Source organism: Rhinatrema bivittatum, chromosome 1 (genome assembly GCF_901001135.1).
Source record: "Rhinatrema bivittatum chromosome 1, aRhiBiv1.1, whole genome shotgun sequence".
NCBI classification, from domain to species: domain Eukaryota; kingdom Metazoa; phylum Chordata; class Amphibia; order Gymnophiona; family Rhinatrematidae; genus Rhinatrema; species Rhinatrema bivittatum.
The window spans coordinates 101,761,963-101,784,741 of record NC_042615.1 but is presented as its reverse complement, the minus strand read 5'-3'; the positions used below and the strand labels follow the sequence as shown (position 1 = coordinate 101,784,741).

The 22,779-nt window shown below is 43.1% G+C and overlaps 1 long non-coding RNA gene across 4 annotated transcripts in view; it reads left to right on the top strand.

The window, feature by feature from the left end:
* The window catches only part of LOC115078044, a 46,222-nt gene that overhangs the window by 21,558 nt on the left and 1,885 nt on the right, over positions 1 to 22,779 (top strand). For 2 of the 4 annotated variants that reach the window (XR_003853058.1, XR_003853066.1), the window contains one exon: positions 7,574 to 8,955. This is a non-coding gene — a long non-coding RNA (uncharacterized LOC115078044). Of the gene's footprint in view, positions 1 to 7,573; positions 8,956 to 12,424; positions 12,638 to 22,779 lie in introns of those variants that run through there. The other 2 variants (XR_003853075.1, XR_003853073.1) reach the window with 2 other exon arrangements.

Here is a 22,779-nt window from a genome sequence, read left to right as displayed (position 1 = left end):
TTAACAAATATTTTTTATCTTCATTGTACATGTCCTCTTTATCCTTCCTTGTCCAACAAAAGATATCTTCGTTTCGCCTGTAACCTAGGCTTCCTCAGGGACTACTAGTCATGATTAATGATAATTTCAAAAATTATTTATCTATAAGATCCCATATATCATGATCTTTCGCATCATCCGAGGCTGTGAATATAAGGTAAGATGAACACATCACACACATTTATATCTCTCTAAACAACTTTTTTCGTGCTCAAATGATTTCCTTACCTTATACCAATATTCAATTGCTCATAACAATATATTGGGAACCACAAGGAGGTCCATGTCAACAATGCACACAATTCCAACAAGCTAACCGGTGACCCTCATCTACAATAAACCACAAAATCCATCACCTTATGAATTTTCTCCCACTTTCTATATTACCTCCACCTTATATAACCCTTCTCACAACATGCAACTTACATTAATTCAGCGTTAATCAATAAACCTCCAGACTCTCAAAAATATTTTAAACGGGGGTAAAGAACTTTTTAACTGTTCTCCTCAGTCAACTGGATCTTCACATGTTGTGCTCACCAATTCCTAAAAGAAATTTTTAACACCAATTTATAGAAAAGAATATTTAAACCATAAATCTTACCTTTCTTTTTCCACACTCACTACCATCACAGACGCCCAATGACCATCATACTCACACGTAATCCAACGCAACGTAATGCGTCAGGCAGGCTGATGACATCTTGAAACACACATAACTTTATATATACTCCTCCAGAACGAGCAACACCCATCTACATTTAAAGCCCCACACATCAAAAGCGTCAAAAAAATCATCAAAAAAATGCATGCCATTCTATAGGGCCATTCAAACCAGATGGAGAGATAGTCCACCAATTATAAATAAACCGCTGTTCTACCTTTCAAAGGGCACCCGATAAATCACCTCCAAATCTTAATTTAAGCTGTTTTATAACAAAAAAACGAATATCATTCAGAGAGTGATTAAGACTCACCCAATGATCTACAAGGGGAGCATGCTCACGAAGAGATTTAATTCTACTCCGGTGCTCAATAATCCTCAGTCTAATAGACCGTGCTGTTTGGCCAATGTAAATTAAATTGCACGGGCACACTATAGCATACACAACTCCACTTGAGTTACAAGTAAAGTTTCCAGGGATCCTATACTGTTGTTTCAAGTGAGGATGTTGAAAATATTGGCACTCAATTACTAACGAGCACACTGAGCATGATCCACATGCAACCTGACCAAAATCTAAGTCACTGTCCTTAAACTCACCCTTATTACTCAACTGTTCACGTAAGGATTGATGCTTTTTGATGGCAAAAATCGGATTTTCCTTGAAAATAGGATTTGGAGTTAAAATGTGCCAGTGTTTTAAAATAACTTTCTTAATATTATTCACCTTTGTAGAATAAGGGATAGAACAAATCGGGCGGCTAGGTCTTTCTTTAACCTGAGTATTCTAATAGAGATAATCTTTTACTTAGAGTGCTCGTTTGTACGCTCGCTTCACTATGCCCCTGCTATATCCCCTCTCAATAAATCTTTCTGATAGCCATTGAGCCTGTACCTTGAATTCCATAATAGAACTGCATAAACGTCTATATCGCAAAAATTGTCCTATTGGAATATTGTCCTTTAAGGACTTAGGGTGAAAACTACAATAGTGCAGCAAGGTGTTTCGATCAGTTTTCTTTCGATGCACACTCGTGACCACTTGGTTTTCATGGATAGACACCTCCATATCCAAAAACACCGTGGATTTTTTGTTGCACACTACAGTAAATATCAAATTCGGGTCACTCGAATTTAATAACCTCAAAAAACTACACAAATCATCCTCATTCCCTCTCCAAATGAAAAACAAATCATCTATAAAACGTCGCCAGTAAACAATATACTGAAACAAAGGGGAGCTATAAATGAATTTCTCCTCAAAATGTGCCACATATAAACAGGCAACACTGGAGGCCATCGGAGACCCCATTGGAATGCCCTTAATTTGTAGAAAAAATTCCGTTTTATAACTGAAAATATTCCTTGTGAGTGCCAATTCTGTAATCACGGATTTTATCAACTCTTTGTCAATATTACCAGATATTCAATCTGACTGGTTACTGATAACTGCGGATATAACATCCTTATATACCAGTATTCCCCAAGAGGCAGCACTTGATATTGTAAGGGAGGAACTGTTGAAAATGGATATTTCTCCGAAGCGATTGAAATTTTTGTCCATGATTACAGAATTGGCACTCACAAGGAATATTTTCAGTTATAAAACGGAATTTTTTCTACAAATTAAGGGCATTCCAATGGGGTCTCCGATGGACAATATTCCAATAGGACTATGTCATAGGGGCTACGGCGCCATTTTTAAACATACCGTGGGTGCAGGGGATGGATCCTGGACCCCCCCGCTGGACCACCAGGGAGTTTTGGTAAGTCTTGGGGGATCTGGAGGGTGGGAGAGTTGTTTAAATTGGCGGCCGAATAATTCGGGGAAAATTCATTGTATTCGTGGGGAATCGTGATATGTTTCGCTTCCCCACAAATACAACAAATATTGGCACATCTGTTGCGGATTGCCAATATGCAGGGACCGAATGCACACCCCTACTTGGTAGTCCTCTTCTGAATAGCTGAAGGTATCCTTATGGGTTGCAGACGCCATACAGAATCTCCGCAAATAATTGGGTGATAGCACGGAAAAGAAGCAGAGTAAACAGCACACACATATAGGGGAAATCACAACAAAAAATGTGCGGCATATAATGTACTGGACAATAACAATATGACAACCAAACAATTATTTATTTTATATTTGCACACTAAGGGGCGGATTTTAAAAGGCCTGCGCGCATGCCAGCGCGCCTATTTTGCATAGGCCGTCGGCACGCGTAAAGCCCTGGGACGTGCGTAAGTCCCGGGGCTTTCGAAAAGAGGCGGGAGGGGGTGTGTCCGGGGGCGTTCCCGAAACGACGCGGCGTTTCGGGGGCGTGCCGTGGCATTTCGGGGGCAGGCCCGGGGGCGTGGCGCCGACCCGGGGGCGTGGTCGAGGCCTCCGGACCAGACCCCAGGACCGGAGGATGGAGCGGGGCTGCCAGCTGGCAGGCATAACTTTGCCGACAAAGGTAAGGGGGGGGTTAGATAGGGCCGGGGGGGTGGGTTAGGTAGGGGAAGGGAACGGAGGCTGGCTGCTCGGCTCGGCGCGCGCAGGCTGCCGATTTTGCGCAGCCTTGCGCGCGCCAACCCCGGATTTTATAAGATACGCACGGCTACGCGCGTATCTTATAAAATCCAGCGAACAAAAGTACGCGCTCACGTATTGTTTGAAGATCTGCCTCTAAATAGTCAATTTCTAACTCTGATTGTTTGATTTGCACGGTTTACCTCCACTAACAACCTCACAACCCCCTTCCTTCCCCCTTCCCCCTCTTCCCCCCCTTTCCCCTTCTCCCCATCTCCACCCCCTACCATCCCTCTCCCCGTTCCCATATTTACTACTTTATTTGCTATTTTGTCCACCTTATCCTGCTTGAATTACAAGTTCAATTAGTACTTCAGTTTTCATTCAAGCGTCTATTTCATTGACGCTATATGAGGTGTCTGTCTAATTGTTATACAGTATCACCTGGTTGATTCTTAGATACTGTCAAACCAGGGTCATATGACTTCCCCTGTTTTTCGCGCATTTTTACTATTTATCTGCCCATTTAAACGCCAGAGCCGAGTGTCTCTTTCTGGCACATTGGCACATTGGCACATTGGACTGTTCGTTTATTTTCTAGCTTTTTTTTAAATCATTTTCACGGACCTTGTAGCAAAGATCTTTTCACATAATTTTTCACATAATTTGTCTTATTCTCAGTTTGTTTGGAGACCAGCTTGGTCCAATTCTCAAACATTGTGGAAATCCATTATTTACCTTCTTGCCTGCATGGTATCGAGTGAGTCCTAATCTACACGCAGCCTGTGTTAGCAATATCATTTTTTCTTTTGGAATTCAGGCTTTGCATAACCTTCCACATTTATATTCTGACTTCAGTGATGAGGTAAAACAACAAAGCACTGCGTACACAGTAATGTTGCTAAATCATTGATCTGAATACCCCCACCACCATCCCGATATCTGCAGTTTTGTTAACCATCTAAGTAAGCTTTCTATTGAATCTTCTCTACTACAAATTTAACTGCTCCACGGCTTTTTTCACTAATTTTATCCGTTAGGAGATCCTGTAGTATGGGAATTTTCTTGGTGACAGACTGCGCGTTAATTAGGATAAGTGATAGAAGGGATAGTGTTGCCATGTGAGTGTTTGGGTTTATGGGGATGTTTATGAGGCGTCTTGGTCATTGGTGTGTGTGTTGGTTGTGGTTGGTGTGGTGTTTGTGGTTTGTGGTTTGTGGGGGTGGGTGTGTGAGGCGTTTTGTGTTAGGGGAGGGGTGGTTGTGTGTTGGTATGGGTATGCAGTGGGGCAATCATGTTGTGTGTCGGGGGGGGTGACAGGTTGCAAGTGCATTCTGGGGTTGCTGAGAGGTGTGGGCTGGTTGTGGGTGTTAGTGTAGAGGGGGTAGGGATCAGGTGGTGGTTATGGGGGTGTTGGGTGGCATTAGGAAAGGTAGAGAGGGTAGGGATGGGGGATTTCTAGTTGGGTGTCGGGTTGGGGCATTGTATGGGGCACAAGTGTGGGGCACGAAAGGGCACACTAAGGGGCAGGCCTCTTTGTTGCGCTCCTTAGGCGCGACGCCAGGTGTGTGACACCTGGTTCGGTGGTCTGCCATTTAAGGGCCCGGTCGCACTTCCGCTGTAGAGGTCTCGGTCGCACTTCTGCCATGGAGGGTGGTGAACGGGACCTACCACCTCTTGCTGGGGCTGACTGGGGCGGCCGGAGGACGTTCGGGTCCGTGTGTCTTCGGGTCGGGCGAGCCCCTGACCTCATCGGGTCCGCGCCAGTCGCACAGGGCTGGGAGGCCAAAGAGGTGGCCTGGGTTGGTAGGCTGCCCTTTTGATGGGTAACAAAGAAATGAATGACACAAATAAATAAATAAATAAAAATACTGTTTGAAACAAATAAAACTAATTATGGAGGCAAACAAAACAAATTAATGAAATAAAATAAAAGTTTTTCTACAAATATCCATATTAGCTAACACTTGTATTATTTATATCATCTTATTTTTCATGGTCTTGATGATAAATATCATGAAATCAATAAAACATTTAAAATGGCAAACTATTCAAAGAATTTCCAATCCTAGGAATTGTAATTTTCATCCTAAAATTCCCGTGTAATAGTTTTTTTCCTACAATCTTCAAGTAAAATATCCATATGTGTTACGTTTCCGGCCCATGGAGGTCCGCGGCCGGTTCCCCTACCTTCCGCAAAGTTCTCTGGCACTTCCCATGCGCGTCTGGCCCGGTCGGGGTCTTCTCGTGGTGCTCCCTCCACGAGGGAGACGCCGCCAACTCCCAGTTCTTGGGCCCACCCCTTAGGCGCGCACGTGCACAGGGGCTGGCAATTTAAAGTGACCAGAGCGGGAAAGATGGCTCCGCCCTAAGAGATGACGTCAGACGCCTTCGTGTACTTAAGCCTGGCTGTCAGCTTCCTTCTTTGCCTTGCAACGGGTCGTCTCATTTGAGTAGCTAGTTGCTTGATCCTATTCCAGCTTGTTCCTGACTCCTGCTTCGTTCCAGCCTTGTTCCTGTTCCAGTTTGTTTCTGACTCCTGCTCCATTCCAGTCTGTTCCTATTTCCAGCTCCGTCCTCGCCTGCTCCTGTTCCTGACTCCCCTCGGCTCGTCCTCCTGGCTGCTGACTTTGGTACATTTTCTGGTTTCCTGCTTCGCTGCCCGTCTTAATCCCTGGCTTTTTTCTGGTTTCTGCTGTCTGCCGCCTGCCCTGACCACTAGTCCGTCTCCACGTTCTTGCTCCATTGCTGCCTGCCTCGACTCGGACTTCACTTTGGACTCTTCTCCAGGAGGCCTCACCTAAGTCCAAGCGGCTCTGGTCCCCAAGGGCTCCTCCCGGGGGGATCTCGGGCTTCCAGTGGTGGTTCCTATTGGTCTCCTGGCTCTGATCTGCCTCCCGGCTACGACTTCCACTGAGGGCCTCCCCTCAGCGCATTCTCATTATCTTCTAGCCGGCTCAAGGGTCCACGATCATAACAATCTGAAGATTTCACCTCAATAATTTGTATGCAATTCATTGGCCTTGTTGCTTTCCTGATTCCTTATGACAACATTTATGTTTCAGAGAAGAGTTATCTTTTAATAAGAATAAAAGAAATATTATATATAGTAGCTGCAATAAGTGTACTCCTATTCCAAAGTAAGCTGAATATGAATCTCAGGCATATACCACAGGATCACTACTACAAACAAAAAGATTCTTAACTGTGAATCCTAGAATGTTAGAGATTATTAGGAAAGGAATAGAGAATTAAAAAGATAAGGTCATAATGCCTCTGTATTGCTCCTTGGTGTGACCTCATCCTGAGAATTGTGTGCAGTTCTGGTCACCACATCTCAAAAAAGACATAGCAGAATTAGTAAAGATATAGAGAAGGATGACCAAAATGAAAAAGGGGATGGAATGAGTCCCTATGAGGAAATGCTAAAAAGGTTAGGATGCAGCTTGGAGAAGAGATGGCTGAGGAGAGATAAAATAGAGGTTTATAAAATAATGATTGGAAGAACGAGTAAATGTTAATCAGTTGTTTACTCTTTCAAAAATGGATAAAAGACTATGGGACACACAATGAAATTACTAGGTATACATTTAAAACTAATAAGCAAAATATGTATTTGCTCAACACATAATTAAGCTCTGGAACTTATTGCCAGAGGATGTGGTGAAAGTTATTACTGTACCTGTGTTTAAAAATGGCTTGGACAAGTTCATGGAGGAAATGTCCATCAATATCCACTGCTTATTCTTGGGATAAGCAGCTTGGAATCTATCTACCCCACGCAATCTTGCCAGGTACTTGTGACCTGGAGTGGCCACTGTTGGAAACAGGATATGGGGCTTGATGGACCCTTGGTCTGACCCAGTATGGCAAGTCTTAAGTTCTTATGTAACTCAAATATAATTCTGAAATAAAAGAGATTATCTCTGAATATTCAAAGCAACAAAGAAAAGAAGAAAAATTTTGGGAAAGTTACAGTATATAAGAAGAAGAAAGCAACATGAATGAAGACAATCATTTTCAACACTTTTTTACAGGTTTCCATCAATCCTGAGCAGCACATTATTTTTATTTCAAAGAAATATTTAACCATACAGCCTAATATATATTATGATTATAACAGTGTATTTAGTGACTAATGGCATAAAAAAGAAACAATGGTTTACAAACTTTATAATATGTTGCACATTAATCCAGTTCAATTTTTCTCTTAGGATAGCTCCAAACAAGTATTTTTGGGTTGTAATATTTTCCTAGGAGTTTGTTCTGACTAAGTAAAAGAATCATTGTGCATGGGTTGATTCCCAGCATTTTCTCTGAACAGAAAACAATTTTTTTTTTGTTTTCTCTTATAGGGAATATAGGGATTTATATGGGAAAAGCAAAGCCAGAAAGTCCTACATCTGCTATGAGATGAACTTATGGATTGTTGAGAACTCAGGGAAATGACCACTACCATGAGGGTGATTTTCAAACAGCTCCTCATGGCCCCATATGCATGAATACATGGTCATGCAGAGATCATCTACAGTATTTTATAAATATAACCTGTGCATATCAGGTACAAGCAGATAATAAATATGTGTATATCTCTGCCCCTAACATATCATACTGTATGGTTTTTTTAATGTGCAAATATCTGCAATGCATTGAAAGTATGTACTTTTCCTACCTATTTTAAAAACATACACAAGTATATTTCAAGCATGAAAAAAAATTGTGATTTCCTTGGCTAGAACCCTGATTACATGTGGAAGTCAGTATATTTTAAAACATGTGCACGTGATTGAAACCACCAGTTTGGCCAAAATCTCTATCACTTCACCTAGCCCTTCTATGGGCCCTTCTATGAGACCCTCTTAGTTCACCTACACCTCCCACCCAACTAATAGTAAACAGTAGATGAGTCTGATATCAATTGCATAAGATAATTATCAGGTGCAAATGTGCATGAATAACTTGCCAAAGTACGTGCCTGAGGGGGTCATTCTCTAAAGGGATCACACGCGAAAAATCCCTTTTTGCGAGCGATACCTATATTGGGGCGGGTTCTGGGCAGCGTCGGCACCGGAAGGGGAGGAGTCGGGGTGGCACCGGGGCCAACGCCATGAAGACATCGCTGACGGCGAAAGGTAAGGACCCTTATCGCCGCCAGTTTTGCACAGAATAACTACACCTTTTATGGTGTAGTTATTCGGTGCGATGGCTGCCGGCTTTCTCAGGCCTGTCCCTCGCTTTGCCCCTCCGCCCCCCATTACCACCGGATTCTCTAAGGTCGCAGAACTTAGAGAATCCAGGCCTTATAAAATAAGAACTTGCACGAGTACCTCTTGACCTTGTCCCAGAATACTCCTAGTCTGCCCCTTTTTTAGCATATAAATGTATTTTTTATGTTTATAAAATAGCAAGCAAGCTACTTACTGACATATATGCTAATTTTACCTGCATAAATATTTTGAAATTTCACTTGAAATTGTTTATCTTGATGGATAAATAGCCATTTAAGGGTTGTTGAGGTGGCGAAGCAAAGCCATATAATATTGAGCGTGGAGTCTTCCTCCTGTTCACTCTACAGATTTATTTTTAAGGCCCTTGCAAATAAAGTTTTGAGTGTATGAAAGCATAGGGGCAGATTTTATAAATCTGCGCACACGCGTACTTTTGTTTGCGCACCAGGCGTGAACAAGAGTACGCGGGATTTTAATAGATATGTGCGTAGCCGCGCGTATCCATTAAAATCCGGGGTCGGTGCACGCAAGGCTGCCCAAAATCGGCAGGCTGTGCGCGCCAAGCCGCACAGCCTGCCTCTGTTCCCTCTGAGGCCGCTCCGATTTCGGGAACGGAGGGAACTTTCCTTCTACCCTCCCCCCGCACCTTCCCTTCCCTTCCCCTATCTAACCCACCCCCCCCCCCCGGCCCTATCTAAAAACCCCCCCTACCTTTGTTGGCAAAGTTACGCCTGCTAGAAGCAGGCGTAACTTTGCGCGCGCCGGGCCAGCTGCCGCGCTCCATGTTCCGGTCCAGGGGCTGGTCTGGAGGCCGCAGCCATGCCCCCGGAACGCCCCCGGGCTGAAACCACGCCCACGGCGCCGCCCCCGAAACGCCACATCACTCGCGACACGCCCCCAAAACGCCACATCACTCCCGACACGCCCCTCCATGCAAGCCCCGGGACTTACGCGCGTCCGGGGGCTTGCACGTGCCGCCGAGCCTATGCAAAATAGGCTCGGCGCGCGCAGGGGGGGTTTGGGGTAGGTTTTCGGGGGGTACGCGCATATCTTACGCGCGTACCCCTTTGAAAATCTACCCCATACTGAATAGCAGCCTAATGTCCCTTTTTATAAAAGATATTCAGAAAAACCGATAATCATCTACTGTTCTCTTCATGGAAGCCAAAAGCAAAATTTATAAATTGTCTTCATTTTGATTAAATATCTTTGAATTTTTAGTTTATATCTCATTAGTTTTGGCTCAAGTGATTATATTTGGATATATACTGCTATAGCACTATAATGATATTATATTGTGTAAAAGTTGTACTTATGTTTGCTTCTCCTGAAATTGTGCAAGAGTATTGTACAAGGCTTGATGATCTACTAATTTATGTGCAATTTTGTGTTTGCATTTCCCATTGTATTTAGCAGGAATAGATTAGCAATTGTTTAGATATCTGTACATTTCAATGCATGATACATGAAGTGATCACAATGAACAGATGAACAAAAAAAGCTGACCTGCTCCATAGCTATTCTTTTCCAAGGAACTGATCTTTCTGTATTACTTTATAAACTGTATAACTAGTGAAACAGGATAGCAATATACTCTTTGTAAATGAGACATAGATCCAATTATTTTCTCAGATTGATACTTTTAAAGGCATATATGCTAATCAATTTAAACAATTAAATTCAATTTTAACCTAAATCATCAAGCAAATGTGTTCTTTTATGAAACTCACGTGCTAATCTGTCTCTAGTATTATCTTTTGACATTTCTTCCAAATTATCTCTAGAAATTTCCTAATAATATTTTAAGCTTAAATATGATATACCAGATATAACTATTATCTTTAGTACACTTATCAAGTGTTATGATGGAGAAGGAGCATAATAAGATCAACAGAGAATTCATAAATAATAATTAAAGTCACCAAAGCAAATGTCGCCCATATATATAGATGACAGCAAAAGAAATCATCAATCGCTGGGGTTCATGAGATCATTGATTCCCACATAAAACAAATTGTACTCATAAAACCTCACATCATACAATGGTATAAATACTGCTGTATACCACAGTGCAGCCCAGTAAATCTCCATTGCTATTAAGCACTGAAAGAAATCACAGACTGGTATTTGTGAGCGTTATTCCCTATGATTTGAAAATATTATAAAAAGAAACTTAATGAGTCATCAATACTTACAAGTTTTCATGCATTCAATAAGAATCTACAGTACACGTAATAATAGCTAAGTCATTTTACAAAAGAAAAATATAAAATCCTTTCTAACCAGGTTTAAATTGTATTATTAAACTCTTCTATTTATCAAATTCAGATTTTAAAATTTAAGAAGAGCTGGGTAATGCGATGAATTAGTCTATTTTTATTCAGTTTATTGTTGCTACAAATAATGGCTAGTTTCTCCCAAGATTTTTATTTCATTTGTTTTTATATACATTAAAAGCAATGAGGCAAGGAACTCTACAGGTTTTTTCTCTTTAAGCCAGAAAAAGATCCAAGCCAGGGTGGAAAGGAACAAGGAAGGCAGAGGACAAATAAAGATGAAACACTTTTTGATTTAGCCTATTCTAATATGAATTCATCAATCTTTTTTGTACCTGAAAATTAAAAAAAAAAGGGTAATTTTGAGCGGTCACCATTTTATCCAGTCATTTCCCTTTTAGATTTCAGACAGGGAGGTTCTAATTATGAAGCTCTTTCTCAGAGTGAAAGAAAAAACTTTAAGACACAGATATATAAACAAGGGAAAAGCAAGGTGGACATTGTCACTGTGTCATAGTAAATGATAGCAGATAAAGATCCAAATGGCCTATACAGCCTGCCCAGCAGATAGTGGGCGTAGGGAGTGTGCTAGTTACAGTTGTAACTGCTAAGGATGTGAATGCTGAAAACATAACAAATGAGGCCATTTTTGGTTTGTTCCAAAAGGAACCACCCAAAAACAATATCTAATGAAAACACATGAAAGTGTTTCAGTATTTTTGTTTTCATGTGTGTATATGGGAGGCGGGGAGTTAAAAAGATGTCTCACAGATGCTAACTCCCACCCCAACAAAAGCCAGGTCCTCCCACACCCCTTGAACCCTCCTCCTGCTGCAATAATTGGTTTAATGTAAATAATTGATGCTCACAAAAAACCTCTTAAAGAAATCAGGCATTACTTTGCAACTCTTGCAGACACAATCATTAACAACTACACAAAAAATGTGCTTGGTATAGATATTTGGAGAGAGATACTAGTGCTAACAGGGGAAATGTTCTTAAAGTGTTAAACTTAGTTGCAAAAAGCACAGTGATAGAATTCATTCTAAAAAAAAAGCTGCTTGCCTACTCTCATCCTTCCTTTCCAAATGAATTGCTGCATATTATGAGCAGATTGGTACTGGCGTCTATTTCTCAAGAAGTTAAGCAAGCTGGTTTCCTTGCTTTAATTACAGATTAAACAAAGGACATAAGAAAGCAGGAACAGATTTCATTTGTTGTTTGTTATTATTATAAAGAGAGCCTTTATGAAAGACTTCTTGGTGTTTGACCATGTGCTTCCCTGGATGCAGACTCATTGCTGAGCTACACAGAGAATACTTTAACCAGCTGCAACATTGATATAAGCAGATGCATTGCACAAAACTATGATGGTGGCAGTGTAATGAGTGCTGCTCTTAATGGGGTACAGGCATTTATATTAAAAGAGTTGCCTGAAGCCATATATATTCATTGTTTTAACCACAGACTAGGTAATTGTTGATGGCAGCGTAAACAACATTGTTGATAATTGGTGGGTGCTATGCAAAATGATTGTTTTATGAGAGAACTTGAGCTGTTTCTAAAATGGACTGAAAGCATTTAGTTAATGGACCACCATTAATCACAGATGTGTTTGTATTGCAAGTAAGTACACTATTATATCATTGTTGAAGAAATGCAAATCCTTTCTGAAAAGTAAAATTGACCTGTATCTTCATAGATTAAACCCTGAAGCAGCTGAGGAAGCGAAACGTTGTCAGCGTCAGGATTTTGGAATAAACGGTGAATTAGTTTTCACAATAAATCCATATGAGAGGCTAAGAACAACTTAATTGGCTGTTTTTGTGAACAAAATATGATTATAAAAGAGCAGCAGTGCAAGCCCGTCTTGCACTGTGACCATAACATGGGTAGAAACGTGCGATGTAGGCAGGCCACGGGGGGGGGGGAGGTGGGAGTCAGCATGGGAGGGAGGTGAGGGAGATAGGACCAAGGTGGGAAAAGTAGTAGTTAGGGAGGGCAGGGAGAATGGCGGTTAGGCCCAACATTTGAAAGGAAGTCTCCCATTGGCTGTGAGGTAGTGATGTAGGACAGCACTGCCTGCCAGATTTACCAGGCAAAGCTGGGAGAAGGCGCTCGAATTGTTGTTGTCCGTGGTGCCTTGTCTCCGGCTGTGAGCAGGGTGGGAATTAGCTTTTAGGATGAGGAGAGGTCATGAGCACGGCGGCAGGCCTGAGCCTAATCAGGCGTTAATGCAAAAACGTGGGCAGCGTGCTTCAGTTGCAGCACGCTTCATCAAGCCTACGAACGGGAGCGGGGATCAACCCCCCACCGCGCCCGGCAGTCTCAGATCGAGGCGGTGAGCTCCAGCGAAATCGGCCCGGAAGCAGGGCCTGAAGAGGTGAGAGATTTACTTCCTTCCAGCGGGCCCAAGCCTAGCAGGATGCCATTGGACCTCTCCCTCAGCGCCTCGGGAAGTGAGTTCCCACCTTCTCCCCTGCTCAGGGGCGTGTTGCCGGATTCCCTTACCACCTCGGTGGGCACTGGGCCCACAGGTGTAGGTGCTGTGTCGGATCTGGAGGATACACCTCAGGGCAAGGAGGGCTCGAGGGCGGACGCCAGCATGGGAGTACGTGACGACAGATTGAGAGCGGAACGATTGGGAAGGGGTCATGTGGTGCAGAGAGAGACCTCGGTGAGCGGATGATGACGAGGACGGCTGCCACAGATAGCGGAGCAGCGGGAAAGAGTGAAGACAGTTCTCAGACTCAGCAGGGCCTTCCCAGGGTCATCTTTTGTTAGGCCAGGTTCAGAAAATTGACCCGGAGTGACGAGACCGAAGCTTGCGGTGAGTGCGGGAGGAGGCCCAGCGATCTCAGTGGGCAAAGGGTTGTGGGAAGGGGAGGGGTGCAGAAATAGTGTCAAGTAAAACCCGCCCTAGAGGAGTTCGAGGCTTTGGTGGTTGGGCGGCCTGGTACCCTGGTTCCAGTGGTGGGGAGGTTGGGTCTGGTGTCGCAGGGTATTCATGGAGGGAAGGCAGGGAGGAGACATATTTAGTACAGGGCAGCAGGAGGGGAGAAGTGGAAAGTGGATAGTGGGCATAGGGAGTGTGCTGGTTTTAGGATGGATACTGCGGCTGGTACATCTTTCATTGCAGGTCAGGAAGAGGAGGAGTCTCCTAGTACATCCATGAGGGAAGCTTGGAGAGAGAAGACGCCGGTGCGGGTTCCTGATCAAGAGAGGCATTGGGCAGTGCCCCATGGTAGCGGCGTAGGGGACTCCATGTCCGGCAGTTTGCACAGAGCAGCAGCAGGTAAAGAAAGGGGTACTAATAAGAAGGATAGCAAGAAAGGTGCCAAGAGAAGGAGAGTTTCGGATAGCTCTAGTTCGGCTAGCATTTCCTCCATGACTTTTTCATCAGATCACAGTAATTCTGGGAGGATACGGGGAACTAGTGGGTTTGACCCCAGTCAGGATATGGGACATCCCGGGGTACCCAGGAAACTACGTAGGAGGATCCGTCGAAGAAAATATGTAAATATATTCTGATTGTTGGATGGAAGGAGGGGAGGTAAAAAAGGGCATAAGAAGGGGAAGAAGAGGAAGAGCATGGATGATGCAGGTCCCAAAGTATCCAAGAACATCCTTAATTGGGTTCGTGGTTTCTTTAGGTTAGCATGTGTGGTAGGGCATTACCAGCCCAGGCTATACGGGGCACTTCTCACCCATGGGGATAGTATTATTGGTCCTGGCTCAACTATGATGAGAAGTTTAGGGACAAGATGGCTGGGAATAAGTTCAGGTCATGGGGTACACAAGATATCAACCTGATGCTTACACAGATGACTAACAAGGGTGCAGGGAGTAGCAAGCCTGGTTCGGGAGCGTATGCGGGGGCGGGAGTTGGGGTAGGCCCAGCAGGGGGGAATGCAGGTACAGCGGGGTACAGTGGTAAAGGGAGCGGAGAGCAGAGAGGGGCAGTGGGGAGCTCGGATGTATGTTGGAGGTTTAACAAAGCCACATGTTTATTCCCAGAATGTAAGTTTAGGCATGCCTGCTCCACATGCAATGGTGCCCATCCGGTGTCTATGTGTGCCCAGGCACAGACGCAGATCGGTGCCAAGGGCAGTAATCAGGCCAAGCGTTCATCTTAGGGCAACAGGAGTCAAAGGGTCGGGTTCCATAAGGGGGTGGGGGAAGGGCATTTTTGTTTTAGTTTTCGCGTTGACCGACATCTTTAGGCATAGCGCCAGGGGAGAGCGCCAGGGGAGGTAAGGCCAGGATAGCTAGGCGGGTTTCAAATGTATACGGGGGCACCTTGCTGCGACACCAGCTTCAGGACACATGGAATGCAAAAACAAAAGGATATTTACCAGAGTGTTCACCTACAGATACCTAGTTGCAGGCATTATGGCCCAAGGTCCTAGTAGTAGCGGCTAGTAAGGAAGATTAGGTGGAAGGTCGATTGCAACTTTGCAACGGCGTAGAATGTGCTTGATTATCTAATTAGTACTATCATAAATAAATGGAGGTAATTCAATAAACATTATACCATATCTGAATCCAATTAAATCTGATACTTTATTATCCAATTATAATGGACCAATATGAAAGATGATCATTAAAAATCATCCCATACATACTACTCTTTTACTTCTCACACCATTCACATCCATACCACACTTCCATGCTTTACCCCAACATCTTCACACTCTCATTCACCTATTAAAACATACTCTCTATAGCCCATAAAGGCTTTTACATTCTAAAATTCAGCAATAATTACATTGCCTTATAACATCCACTTATTCCTATAGATATCTCTAAACAAATACAATGAATCAGTGTGCTTTACAACCAAACGTTCCCTTATTCTAAGTCCAGTTCGTTCATCATTTTAAACAGATCTTTATTTTATTTATTTATTTATTTAGCATTTTTCTATACCGAACTTCATGGTTAAATACCATATCAGATCGGTTTACATCGAACGGGGGATAGAGAAAACTTGTAACAGAAATGGAACAGTACAAAATAATCAGAAGAGAGCAGTAAGTTACATTAAACAAGGACTATAAACTTGGAGGCTTTACAGCTTAGAAGTAAGAAGAATAGAAGGCCCAAGAAGGGCAATAACTTAAACACAAAAGTTGTAATGGATTCAGATTAAACAGGAAACAATATTATCTGAGGAGTTAGGATAATCATAATAATAGGCAACAAAATAGTAGCATGGTTCCGTAGTTCGTGAATAGGTTGTTTGGCTATTGTGAGTCTGAAGGATCCGAGAAGGCTTGTTGGAACAGCCAAGTCTTTTTTGAATGTTAGTAGGCATGGTTCTAGCCTGAGGTCTGCGGGGAGGCTATTCCAGATGTTTGGACCTGCAAAAGAAAAAGCTCGGACCCTAGTCGAGACGAGGCGAATAGCTTTGGTTGGAGGGGATTGTAGCGTTCCTTTATGGATTTCTCTAATTGGTCTGATGGAAGTATGGAGTTTGAGAGGGAATTCAAGGTCAAGATGAAAATAGTTATGGATGGACTTATGTATCAGGGTGAGAGATTTGTGAAGGATTCTGTGGTAGATTGGTAACCAGTGTAGGTTTCGGAGAGTGGGAGTAATATGTTCTCTTCGGTTGGTGCTGGTTAAAATTCTGGCCGCAGCATTTAAACCCAATCCAATGTTTCTCTAGAATATTCTACAATACGATCCGACGAGAGCCTCGTTTCTCCCTGTGCTCCAGGGCTTCTTCAGGGACTTCACTTGCAAAATTTTCAATATACGGATTCACGTATCCATAGGTCCTGCATAAACATTCATATAGAGAGTATGTTTTAATAGGTGAATGAGAGTGTGATGATGTTGGGGCAAAGCATGGAAATGTGGTATGGATGTGAATGGTGTGAGAAGTAAAAGAGTAGTATGTATGGGATGATTTTTAATTATCATGTTTCATATAGGTTCATTATAATTGGATAATAAAGTATCAGATTTAATTGGATTCAGATATGGTATAATGTTTATTGAATTACCTCCATTTATTTATGATAGTACTTCTTAAGATTTGGAGGGTATGCACATTTTTGTTTACCTGATGTGATTATCTAATTATGCAAGTGGGACGAGAGTCAGGGGATCAGTCATGAGCGGAGAGGTTGTCTTAGTGGGGATCTTAAAGGGGGCAACTTAGAATCGAGGATAGCATTAGGACTTACATGTTCAATATGAGATATTGCTTTGAGTAAAGGCTAGAAGATCTTAGCAGAGAATGGCAGTATTAGGGACAAGCATGCATGTGTACACTGTGAGTGGAATGATGTTTTGTCTCGTTTCAATGTAAGGTGTTCTGGCAGAGTGCCCCAGGAGCAAGATGCGAGGAGATGTAGTTCCAGGAATACTCATGGAGACGGGGGAGGACGAAGAATGGACTTTGATCCAGAGCTCAGTGGTGCCAGCCACTATGGATTGATCTGGGGACCGGTGCAGGAGAATGTGCTGGTCAAGTTCATAACGTGGACAAAGCTTGCGGGTTACTCAGTGGCCACAGTACGATCTCAATTGGCGGGTTTTTCCTTTTTTCAGAAACTGCAAGGATGGGGTAATCTTTGGGCAGTTTTCAGTTGTGGCAAGTGCTTGGCGGATAGCAAAGAAGCTTGAGGGAATGTGGGGATAGGAGGCAGCCAATCCGTTATGAGGATTTGGTCAGTTTGTTGACGCATTTGTCCGGGGTATGTTGGTCTAAGTATGAGGTGGCACTGTTCAGGGTAGCGTTCTCGTGGGCTTTCTTTGGTGCTATGCGGATGAGTGAGTTGGTAGCTAAATCGTGGCACAGCGCCAGGGAATTGGGGTTAACGGTCCAATGTGTGCAAGTTCATGATGAATTGATGACGTTATTTATTCCTAAATCCAAAACGGACCAGAAGGGGAGGGGCACATTCATCACGCTGCTGCCGGCACAGAGTGCATTGATGTCTAGTACGGAGGGCCCACAAATATGTTGGAATGCTTCCGGACATGGAAGAAACATAGAAACATAGAAACATAGAAATGACGGCAGAAGAAGACCAAATGGCCCATCCAGTCTGCCCAGCAAGCTTCACACATTTTTTTCTCTCATACTTATCTGTTTCTCTTAGCTCTTGGTTCTATTTCCCTTCCACCCCCACCATTAATGTAGAGAACGGTGATGGAGCTGCATCCAAGTGAAATATCTAGCTTGATTAGTTAGAGGTAGTAGGGGTAGTAAGGTTCCTTGTTAGTGCACGAAGATGGGATGCCTTTGACCAGGTTTCAGTTTGCCAGAGTGTTAAGTTTGGCCATTTGTGGAGATGAGAGATGTGTGGTACTACAGTTCTCATTGATTCAGGATTGAAGCGGCGACATCTGCAGCCGAGGCTGGAATGTCGGAGGTCGGGATAAAAGGTATAGGGCATTGGAAGTCCAATGCATTTCGGTCTTACGCAAGGTATTAAGTTAGGGAAGAGGTCATGGAAGAGGGGAAGGGGTGAGGGGCTATACAAAAAAAAAATTTTTGCTAATACAATGTGTTTTGCTTTGTAGAACTTTTGGGGGTACAGCATTTTGAAGGATGTGCTTGGATCATTATTCATACATACACAGGGTGCAGAGAAGAGCGCTGAAACGCCCTTATGGAGAACATCTTGATCTCGAGCATGCGGGTTGACGCCTGGCTTGGTTCAGCAAGAGGGGTATGGGTTGGGATGACCTCTTGCCTCTCCTGTGGGTATTTCCATTTTTTGTTTTTTTTTATGGTTATTTCTTTTTTAAAACTAAAGAAATGAAAAACATTAAGCAAAATTAAATTTATGTGAAAAAAAACAAAAATGAAATGAGAAACGGAAATTTTTTAGACCTGTACACCCCTATCAATTTGCATCATGTTTGCCTGTCAAATCAGCATTTTCTATTATTTTGTTACTGCTGAAAATCATCATTAAAGAAACAAATTCTGAAAGGCGCAACAAAGCACAAGTATTCTAAATTAGATTGACTGTCTCAATATTTTCAGAGATGTGCTTCTTGAATTTATTACTTACAGAAATCTGTGAAGTGGCTCAAGCTTGCTTAATAGTGCAATCTCTGATTAATAAACTTCAAGACTTGAGGAATCAGCCAGAGAAACTTGAGAAAATTATAAATGATGTTAAGCACAATGCTGAAGAAAATTCTATTTCATCGCTAGGCACTGAGAAGAGAGTCAGTTGCCTACCAAAACAAATCCTGAGCTGTATTGCTGAGTTGTGTTCAGAAGAAAACATGCAACAGAAAATGTATTTACATTCCACCTTCAAGCAGATTACATTCTGGTACTGTAGATATTGCCCTATCCCCAGAAGGCTCCCACTCTAAGGGGGTCATTTTCAAAAGCAATCGCACGCGAAAAGTCCCTTTTCATGTGCAATCACTAAATGGGGGCGGAGTCATAGAAACATAGAAATGACGGCAGAAGAAGACCGAATGGCCCGCCCCTTTGAAGTCCTTCACAGTTTTAGACTTCACCACTTCCTCCGGAAGGGCATTCCAGGCATCCACCACCCTTTCCGTGAAGAAATACTTCCTGACATTGGTTCTTAGTCTTCCTCCCTGGAGCCTCAGCTCGTGACCTCTGGTTCTGCTGATTTTTTTCTGATGGAAAAGGTTTGTCGTAGTCTTTGGATCATTAAAGTTTTTCAAGTATCTGAAAGTCTGAATCATATCACCCCTGCTCCTCCTTTCCTCCAGGGAGTACATATTTAGATTCTTCAATCTCTCCTCGTATGTCATCCGATGAAGACCCTCCACCTTCCTGGTCGCCCTTCTCTGTACCGCTTCCATCATGTCTTTGTCTCTTTGTAGATACGGTCTCCAGAACTGAACACAGTACTCCAGGTGAGGCCTCACCAAGGACCTGTACAAGGGAATAATCACTTCCCTTTTCTTACTCGATATTCCTCTCTCTATGCAGCCCAGCATTCTTCTGGCTTTTGCTATTGCCTTGTCACATTGTTTTGCAGACTTCATATCATTAGACACTATCACCCCAAGGTCTCTCTCCTGCTCCGTGCACATCAGTTCCCCCCCCCCCCCCCAATCGAATACAGTTCATTCGGATTTCCACTCCCCATATGCATGACTTTGCACTTCTTGGCATTGAATCTCAGCTGCCATATCTTCGACCACTCTTCCAGTTTCATTAAATCCTGTCTCATTCTCTCCACTCCTTCTGGCATGTCCACTCTGTTGCAGATCTTAGTGTCATCCGCAAAAAGACAAACCTTACCTTCTATCCCGTCCGCAATGTCGCTCACAAAGATATTGAACAGGACCGGTCCCAACACAGATCCTTGCGGTACACCACTTAAAACCGCTCTCTCTTCAGAGAAAGTTCCATTTACCATCACACATTGTCTTCTGTCCATCAACCAGTTTGCAATCCAGGTCACCACCTCGGCACTCACTCCTAAGCTTCTCATTTTATTCACCAGTCTCCTGTGCGGAACCGTATCAAAAGCTTTGCTGAAATCCAAGTAGATGACATTGAGCGCTCTTCCTTGATCCAATTCCTTGGTTACCCAGTCAAAAAAGTCAATCAGATTTGTCTGACAGGATCTTCCCCTGGTGAATCCATGCTGCCTCTGGTCCATCAATTCTTCCGACTGTAGATAGTTCACTATTCTCTCTTTCAACAGTGACTCCATTACTTTTCCCACCACCGAAGTGAGGCTAACCAGTCTGTAGTTACCAGCCTCCTCTCTGTTCCCAGTCTTGTGAAGCGGGACCACCACCGCTCTTCTCCAGTCACTCGGCACCACTCCTGTTTCTAGGGATCTATTGAACAGGTCACGCAGCGGACCCGCCAGCACATCTCTGAGCTCCCTCAGTATCCTTGGATGTATCTTAGACCTTAGAGAATCTGGCGGTATCAGGAGGCAGGGGGGCAAAGAGGGGGGCGGGCCTGCGAAAGCCAGCAGCCATCGCACCACTGCAGTGTGCTGGCTGCTGGCTTTCGCACCGAATAACTACACCATAAAGGTATAGTTATTTGGCACTAAACTGGCGGGAATAAGGCTCCTTACCTTTCACCGCCAGCGATGTTTCCGCAGAGTCGGCCCCGGTGCTGCCCCGACTCCTCCTCTTCCGGGGCCGACTGCGGAAACATCGCTGGCGGTGAAAGGTAAGGAGCCTTATTCCCGCCAGTTTAGTGCCAAATAACTACACCTTTATGGTGTAGTTATTCGGTGCGAAAGCCAGCAGCCAGCGCACTGCAGTGGTGCGATGGCTGCTGGCTTTCGCAGGCCCGCCCCCCTCTTTGCCCCCCTGCCCCCCGATACTGCCGGATTCTCTAAGGTCTGCGACCTTAGAGAATCCAGGCCTAAGTTTGTTCCTGAAGCAATGGAAGGTGAAGCAACTTGTTCAAGGTCAGAAAAAGCAGCAGCAGGATTTGAATGCTGGCTTCCCTGGTTCATATTCCACTGTTCTAACCACTCAGCTACTCATTCCAATTGTTGATTATACAAATATGAAATGTCAGACTTTACAGAGAATCACAATCTTTTAAATGGCATTAGTACTTTGAACACCAAATGTGCTTCCTTTCTTGATGCTGAGAGACTCAGACCTTTCGCAAAACATTACAGCTGTAATATGGACAACTTTGAAGCAGAACTTAGACTATTTCCAAAAGTGCTAGACAGGTATGAATGAGAAAACAATCAAAATCACCTCAAGACAAAAAGTGATTCAGCTTCCTGAAGAACTGAAAATGTTATTTAGTGAACGCCACTGATTATGAGCTATTATGATACTTCCATCAAGTGCTGGCTATGAAAGAACATGTTCTTCCTTCGTCAAAATTAAAATATACCTATGAAACAGCATGAGTAATGAGTGCCTAAGTGACATTACTGTTTTGGTAATTGAGAAGAAACTCTCCAGATCCCTAAACCTCAAGGAAGTTGTTGATCATTTTGCAGCATCACACAGGAATAGATGGATCCAACTTGCCCACATCTCTTTTTTTTTTTCTTTTTTTTTTTTTACATCTGAACAATGTCTAACTTCTATGTTTACACCACATTTTACCATTTTGGAATATTTATTTTTTGGGCCTACTGAAAGTGTCTGTCCTCTCAGCATAATTCTGCCTGGTACTCCATCTCTGCATTATCATTTCATTTATTTTTCGCTTACAATTGCAGTTAACCCATTCAGACATCTTGAAGGATTCCTATAGAGCTTGCTCACTGTACTCTTATTAAAATCTTTCATCAGTCATGTTTTTCAAACCTGCTGCAGACACTTTAGCAGATGTTCCATTGTACATGAATTAGACAGACAGGGAAGCAATTTTTGAGTACGTTCAAATTACCTGATTTGTTAAATGAGTATGCCATTGAGGCTGACTGCTACTTTTGCAGGATCAAATATACATCAATAGCAGCATCCAATCATCAAAAAAAGCCTTCTAAAGGCTAGGTCATTCGAGTATATGGATTGTTCCAATTTATGCTTTTGTTTGTTTTTATTGTTGGTGGTTTTCCATTGAAGTATCCAATGGGCAGTTTGATTTGCCACACACATGGTGATCTATCTTGTGTGAGTCATTGCTTGGTTTCTATATTGTTGCATTCATTGTCCATGCTTTTTTTTTTTACTATTATATATCTATAGGAAAAAGAGAGAGGCGAATATGCAAGTCAGCAAACAATTTAAAAAGCAGATTTAGTTTAAACAGTTCTATTCAATGTTAATTAAAGCTGCTTGACTTCAGTAGACAATACAGTTCAGCTGATTTAAAGAGAATAAAAATAGTACATCCAAACTAAATTGTGTAAGCTGATCTTTATCATGCAGTATATGATGGGCCCAGCTGATCCAAATTCCCTCATAAAGGCTGATGCTTATCTTGCGCTGAACCCAGCGCACAAACTAACAAGCACCTGTATGCATGTTTTGGATGCGCTAGGCTAACACCCGATGCAATAAGGGGATTAGCACATCCAAAATAATGCATCCAAACCAGCGTGTAGCTAATAGCGCTCATCACATGTAAATGAATGTAGATGATTCTATTACCCC